The sequence below is a fragment of the Taurulus bubalis genome (assembly GCF_910589615.1).
Source record: "Taurulus bubalis genome assembly, chromosome: 12".
NCBI lineage: Eukaryota > Metazoa > Chordata > Actinopteri > Perciformes > Cottidae > Taurulus > Taurulus bubalis.
In genome coordinates, this window is record NC_136600.1 from 27,313,325 (window position 1) to 27,320,945 (window position 7,621).

The window sequence follows — 7,621 nt, forward strand, 5'->3', positions numbered from 1 at the left end:
ACCATGCCTGTAAGTTAGCTAGTGTTCTGACATTTACACAAACCATGGCTATAAGTTAGCTGGTAGTGGAGTCATAGTGCCAGCTTGTGCAAATATTTGAGGATAAACTGATAATCTGTTGCTGTATGTAATTGTGTTCCGTTTCTTTGAACAGTGCTACGACTTTGAATCAGTTTTAATACAACCAGCCCACTACTGTACTAAGCTAGCCTGTTCAGAATGTATTCAACTGCCTTTGGAACTATACCAGTTCAAGTAGTCATGTTCACTACTTATATGACCTATAACTTGTAGTAATAACTACAACTTCATACAATTTTCATAATTGTTGTGTGTATGCAAATTTGATTAATTCAGATGTCTTACTTTTTGCGTGACGTAAGCACACATTTAAGCGGTCACGGAGTTTCAGCTTTTTGCCGTCAGTAGGAACATGCGTTATGAAATGTAAAAATAATATTAATTATGAACGCAAGCATTCAGTACTAAACTATTAATACAGCACACTACGATAGTCAACTTACTATGCGTTTTGTGTAGTTTGTAGCATCAGCACAATTTATTAATTTAGAATTAAGGATATTAAAAACATATTAACATATTTTTGAATATGGATTGGAAAGATAAATATAATAACTACACACTATTTAGCAGTAGTAAAGCATGAGTAAACACTTAATTCATTATTCATAAAGCATCGTTCCAACACTTATTAGTAACTCATTAGTATGCAATAGTATGTAAACCGTTATAAATGTTTAATTCTTGATTGATAAGCTTGACTATTATGCATGTCATGATTGGGTTTTCATATTTTATAAATGATGGATTCCCCTCATTTAATTTAGAATTAAGGATATTAAAAACATATTAACATACATTTTCTTTTGAAGCACTGATGTTTTCGTGACACATGAATTAAGCAGTGCAATGATAATATTTCTGCACTGACTCAAAGAAGTGCGGTATGAACACACCTTTTACTGACATTTGCAGTCCCCATTGGACCTATCCCCAAACCGCCGTGTCACGGAGTTTCAGTTGCTCACCGTCAGTAGGAAAATGCGTTCTGTAATGTAAAAATAATATGAATTATAAACACGAGCATTCAATACTAAACCATTAATTCAACACACTATGATAGTCAACGTAACTATGCTTTTTGTATAGTTTGGAGCATCAGCACAACTTATTAATTTAGAATTAATGATATTAAAAACATATTAACATATTTTTGAATATGGATTGGAAAGATAAATATAATAACTACACACTATTTAGCAGTAGTAAAGCATGAGTAAACACTTCATTCATTATTCATAAAGCATCGTTCCAACACTTATTATTAACTTATTAGTATGCAATTCGTAAACAGGTATAAATGTTTCATTCTTGATTAATAAGCTTGACTATTATGCGTGTCATGATTGGGTTTTCATACTTTATAAATGATGGATTCCCCATTTGTAAATTAAGTAATATATATTGCAAACCAATGAAGTAATATATATATATTGCAAACCAATTATTAAGGACTTATAGATGATGCACATGTGTTTTATAAACGTGTTTTAATACTGCAATTCATTATTAATTCAGGTAGTTAATAGTTGTTATTTAAGTATTAAATATGTTCTCTGACCTCATATAAAGTGAGGACTATCTATGCTTTACAACTCATTAATAAGTGATATTGAAAGGCCAGCAGTGCCTCAAAGCTGAACAAAAGTAATAAAGAGCATTAATATGATGGTGATGGGGCGATGCCCGTCAGTGACACGAGTGGTGAGTATGTTTCATAATTCGTACGTACACATTATTGATTATTGATATTCGTCCAGTATGCTAGCTGAGGTCACAGAACATACTTAACTAACGACTAGTAACTACCTGAATGAATCATTAATTGCAGTATTAAAACACGTTTATAAAGCACATGTGCATCATCTATTGATAAATGTGCTCAGGCTTGGTGTTGACTGGTGTATTGCAATACAGTTTACTCACGATGATAAGGAATTCCTTGTCCTAAATGTCTATACACCCTATGAGTGCAATCACAATAAGAATGAATATCTAAATAGGCTTGCCTCAATCAATTCCTTTATTCAAGATAATACTTCTTCTAGTATATATGTAATTAGGGATATGAATGCAGATATCTCTAACACTGGCTCATTATTTGCCAATCATATGGCTCAGTTCTGTCAAGATAATAACTTTATATTGTCAAGCGAAGTGCTTTTGCCTACAGATAGCTCTACATACATTAGTGAGGCCTGACACTATGTCATGGATCATTGTGTTAGTACAGCTGATGCACATGCTTCATTGAGAAGTATGGACATTCTTTATGGGCCAGCAACAACTGATCATATACCTTTTTCTATGTCGATAAATGTTGATGATCTCCCAGCACTTACGAGCAATGGAATAAGTGTCAACATGGAAAAACTGAGCTGGTCAACTCTCACAAAAGGAGGACTTTTTAGCCTATTATGCTCGTACAGACAAATCTTTAAGTAAGTCATCTACCTAGAGATGATACTATGTGTACTGATGCTAACTGTAAGGATGTGGCACATAGGAGAGATCTCTGCTCCATGTATGATGATATAGTGAGTACTTTGTATGAAGACAGTAAGCCCTACTACAAGCATCAAAATAAGAGTGAGGTATGAACAAACCTTTCCTGACATTTGCGGTCCCCACTGGACCTATCCCCAAACCGCCGTGTCACGGAGTTTCAGTTGCTCACTGTCAGTAGGAACATGCGTTATGAAATGTAAAAATAATATGAATTATAAACGCGAGCATTTAATACTGAACTATTAATACAGCACACTATGATAGTCAACGTACTATGCTTTTTTTTATAGTTTGGAGCATCAGCACAACTTTGCAAAATTAATTTAGAATTAAGGACATAAAAAAATGGATTAACATATATTTTCTTTTGAAGCACTGATGTTTTCGTGAAACACAAATTAAGCGATGCAATGATAATATTTCTGCACTGACTCAAAGAAGTGAGGGATGAACACACAAACACTTTTCCTGACTTTTGCGGTCCCCATTTGACCCTTGCCCATCCCCCACCCTGGTTCACTGAGTTTCACTTTCCTGAGGAGGACATCATAGAGACATGCTGCATCAAAAACGACAGCAGCACTGACAGACAGAGACAACTGATGGCCAAAGAAGGGAGAACAAATGAAAATAAAGTAAGTAAAGTCACATGAAACTAAAGTTAACTGTTTTAGTTGTTATTTATTAGTGAAAGCATGGAGGCTAACATCAAGGTTTATAGCCAAAAGCTCTCCAATGAAAAGCCTTTTTGGGGGCTTTATTAAATCCCAAAACTTATCAAAGTTGACATGTATATGGCATTAGCTTTTGATATTGAGTATTTCAAGTTAATCGTTCTTAATTAACAGGCCTAAAGGCCTTACACAAAACAAGTTAAATCTTAATTCCCCTTACAGCAGCTCAGTTGTAGTTAGAACAGGAATCTGTATTACTCTTCACATTGTGTTTGCATGCACCAGGTAACCAGGTTAATTACTGGTAACATTCTGCAGATCAGTAACATACTTGTCTTTTGAATCTTTTTCATCATGACCAACATTATAATTATATATATAATTATGACTGAACTGCCTAATGTGTGTTCTGCACGTGCTCATATGTAAGAAGCAGTAGAAGCATTTCGTTTGACATGGACTGGTCTCTGAAAACCACGACCTGCCTTCAGAAACCAAACTTCTTGTGATAGTCATGACAGTTCAGAAATCCGCTCACTGGAACCTGATTAATTGAGTGCAGGTCAACAGTGACTAGAGCTTCCTGAACTTCACTCAAACCAGTTTAGTATTTCTATTAAGTTTAAGTATGCATGATTATTTTATAAAGACTCTTTTCAATGGGGCCTCTTGCATTACGTTTTATCAATAGAAAATAAAATATGTGTTTAATTAATGTGTTTGTGTCTGGTGTTCAGCCCTCAGAACGTCAAAACCCTGAGGCGGAGGCCTCACCGCCACCACAGCTTTCATTTGAGCTGCTGGAGGCTTCCAAGATGTTGGTAAGTATCAAACAAGTAGTTCTTTTAGTTTGTCCCATAAGACAGGCCTCCTTATAGGATAGGTTACTTCAACCTGGCCTTTATGGCTGCTAAGTTTTAGATTTATATACATATTTCTTCCCAAATTCTACATAACTTGCCTCGTTGACCTGAAAAACTCACACCATGATTACATTGTGTGAGAAATACAGACATTGTGAGCTTCATTCGTAAACCTTGATCAAATGTAAAAAATGACATTGAATATACCCAGCGATATTTAAGACGTTGGTGTTATAGAAATAATTCATGATTGGTTGTGTGCAAGCTATATGCTTTCTCCAAACCTAAGACTACTTTTATCTAACACTGTCTACTCCTGTGCAGTGCCTCACATTTTACTTTCCTATTGTTACTAATGGGAAAATCTACTGCATTTGGAACTTACAGCATGTATCTACCCTTGATATCTGCTTGTTTGCAGACCATTATGTTTTTCATAATTTACAGTTTGTATCAGAATGAGTTAGGTTTTCATATTTTCATCACACAGGAAAAAATTGCAAACATTGTCCCAACCATTGCCAGTGCTTTATATTGTTTTGTTTTTTCCTTAAAGGAAACAAGCCTGGACTCTGAGAGCGACACAGATATTAATCCCTGAAAGTCCCTCTGGTGTTGGTGATGACCCAGATGTGCCGCCTCTGAGCAGAACTGACAGCATATTTGTAAGTTTGCATGATGAAAACTATCAGAATAGTTAACTTTGTCTAGAGAAAATAAATTCTGGTAATTTTCAATATCTTTTCTTCTCAAATGTTATGTTACAAACCAACAATGAACTGACCGACTAACAAGTATTGTGAATGCATCCAAAATAATAGAACTCGTCCAAAAACTATTTTTGAGATTTGTTGACAAAGAAAAAGTGAGAAGATTATCAGCCAAATCCTTTGGTAAATGAAGTAATCACTGTAACATCACCTTTGGTATGCTAAGTAATCACAACCCTGACAATCCATGTTACATCCTCACCCTGGCCCTGTATGGGGGTTGATTGTCAGGTTCAGTTCACAATGTAAGATTGTAACAGTGATGCCCCAAAAACAGGTATAACCACCACCAGTCTTTACACTGGAGCAAATAAAGACAGATCATTTTAACCACACAGTTAATAAGTAAATTGATGCCATCTTTTGATTTCTGTTATTGATATACTCATCATTTGTTACTGTTACAGGCTCCTCAAGGTCCAAGAAAAAATAGCACCTTGACTCTGGCAGGGATGACTCTAAAACAGGTATTTCACACACTAAATGCACTCCTATTTTGTTCCCTGTTTTTACAAAAAAGGTGAAATTAAAAGAATATTGTCCTATTGTTTTTAATATTCTACCTAATTAAATGGTTTTATTATTCTTTAATACTTTATTAGTGCCAAGTTTAATCTGTCACTCACTTCACTTGTGTGATGAGAGCTTGTGCATCCTAGCCTGATTAAAATGGCTTCGATTATGGCTTTAATTACGTTTGATCAGAAACGCATCTCCTCCCTGATTATGTTTGTGTTTGATGTATTACACATACATTGATTATACACGTATACGTTGATTAAACACGTCCATCCAGGGGTCCGGGGTCGGGTCGCGGTGGCAGCAGGTCCATCAGGCCGACCCAGGCTTCCCTCTCACCCGCAACACTTTCCAGCTCATTCTGGGACCCCGAGGCGTTCCAAGGCCAGCCAGGAGATATAATCCCTCCAGCGTGTCCTCGGTCTTCCCCGGGGTCTCCTACCAGTTGGACGTGCCTGGAAAACCTCTAATGGGAGGCGTCCAGGAGGCATCCTGACTAGATGCTGAACCACCTCAGCTGACTCCTTTCGACCCGAAGGAGCAGCGACTCGACTCCAAGCTCCTCCTGATGTCCGAGCTCCTTACCCTATCTCTAAGGGTGAGCCGGCCACCCTGCGGAGGAAGCTCATTTCGGCTCATTTCGCCTTCCGGCTCAGCTCCTCTTCACCAGGACGGACCGGAAGTTGAGACCTATTTGCATATATTAAAGTCGACAAAGCAGCCGTTTTAGTCCGCCATCTGAGTCGAAACAGCAGCTGTTTTAGTCCGCCAAACTTACAAGGTCAACAAGCTGAACAGTTGACCTTGTAAGTAAGTATGACAATTCCCACTGCTGAACAATGGAAGCTCTATGAATCAGTCAACTCGAGTGATGTGCAGTCTGTTCATGAACTCTGAAAAGACGGTAGGCTGCTCTTAAAATGACAGCAGCTCTATACAGGGACATGTTTAGGCTTAATCCACATCAAAACATAAATGCAAATATAAAAATTATATATATTTTAACGGGTGGGAAATTAATCTGGTTACTGACAATCTGCAGGTTACATCAGGGTTTTCAGTACGAGATAAGATCTCTGTAAATATTGCGTACATCCCTGATTGTCTTTTGCTTTCTTTTTGTCTTTTATCGAAACCTCAAAGAAGAGGACTTGGTCACTCAAAGAGGTTAATGCTGTGGAGAAGACACTGGTGTCCTTCATCAAATCTGGTAAAGTAGCAGGAAAATCTGACAGTCAACTGTATTAAGGCTTCACCAAAAGCTCTTAGAAATAGAAGCTGGACCGCAGTTAAGTTTTACGTGAAAAATCACATCACTGCTATTCAGCGTGAAAGTGCAAAAATAATTTACTAAAAAAGACACTGCACTTGTTCGTACATGTTTCATACATTTGATGTTCTTTGCAGTTTTTTGTAACTGTTGTTATGGCATGTTTAAAACTCTTTGGCACCTAGTGTGCTTTAAATCGATGTTCTGAATAAAAGCTTTGTTCAAGTATGAGCTTAATTTGTCTCCTCTTTTGTCTAAGTGTTTTCTTGTAGTGTTGTTTGCTCAACAATTATATTTTAAAATCAGATATGGTCTGTTTAAAAAAAAGATGATGAGATTTAGTGTTAATGTAATCTCATAATAGAGTTTCAACCAATATAAGTAGATTCAATGATTGCCATGAACTGTAGAGGGCCTCACAGTGGTGTTCATTGTATAACAATAGACATAACCAGATTTTCGCTCCCCCTGGGGGGAGAAAATTCAGGTTTAACATTTTTAAGAGAGTTTTTTACGTTTAAAGTCATTTTTGTGTTAACAAAAAATGATCATGATTTTAGCAGTTAAAACCATGACTCTAGACCCTTCAGAAAGGGTGGGCCCCACCGGGCTGCTACCAGTCAGTGGACCCCACGGGGTAGCAAAAACGTGTATGTGTATATGTGTGTGTATATATATATATGTGTATATATATGTGTGTGTATGTATGTTTGAGACACATCTCGTATCTTTGACTCCCTCGTGTGGTGGAAACACAAACTACATCATCTGAGTTAAACTTTATTGAAACTTATTTCATGAACACAATCTGATGCATGGACGTCATCACACTGGAGATCAATAAAGTTTTCACTCTGAGATTTCATTTTTTTTTTTATTGAAAAACACGAGAAGAAAATAAAACATGTAATAAACAGATTTAAGATTCACACAGAA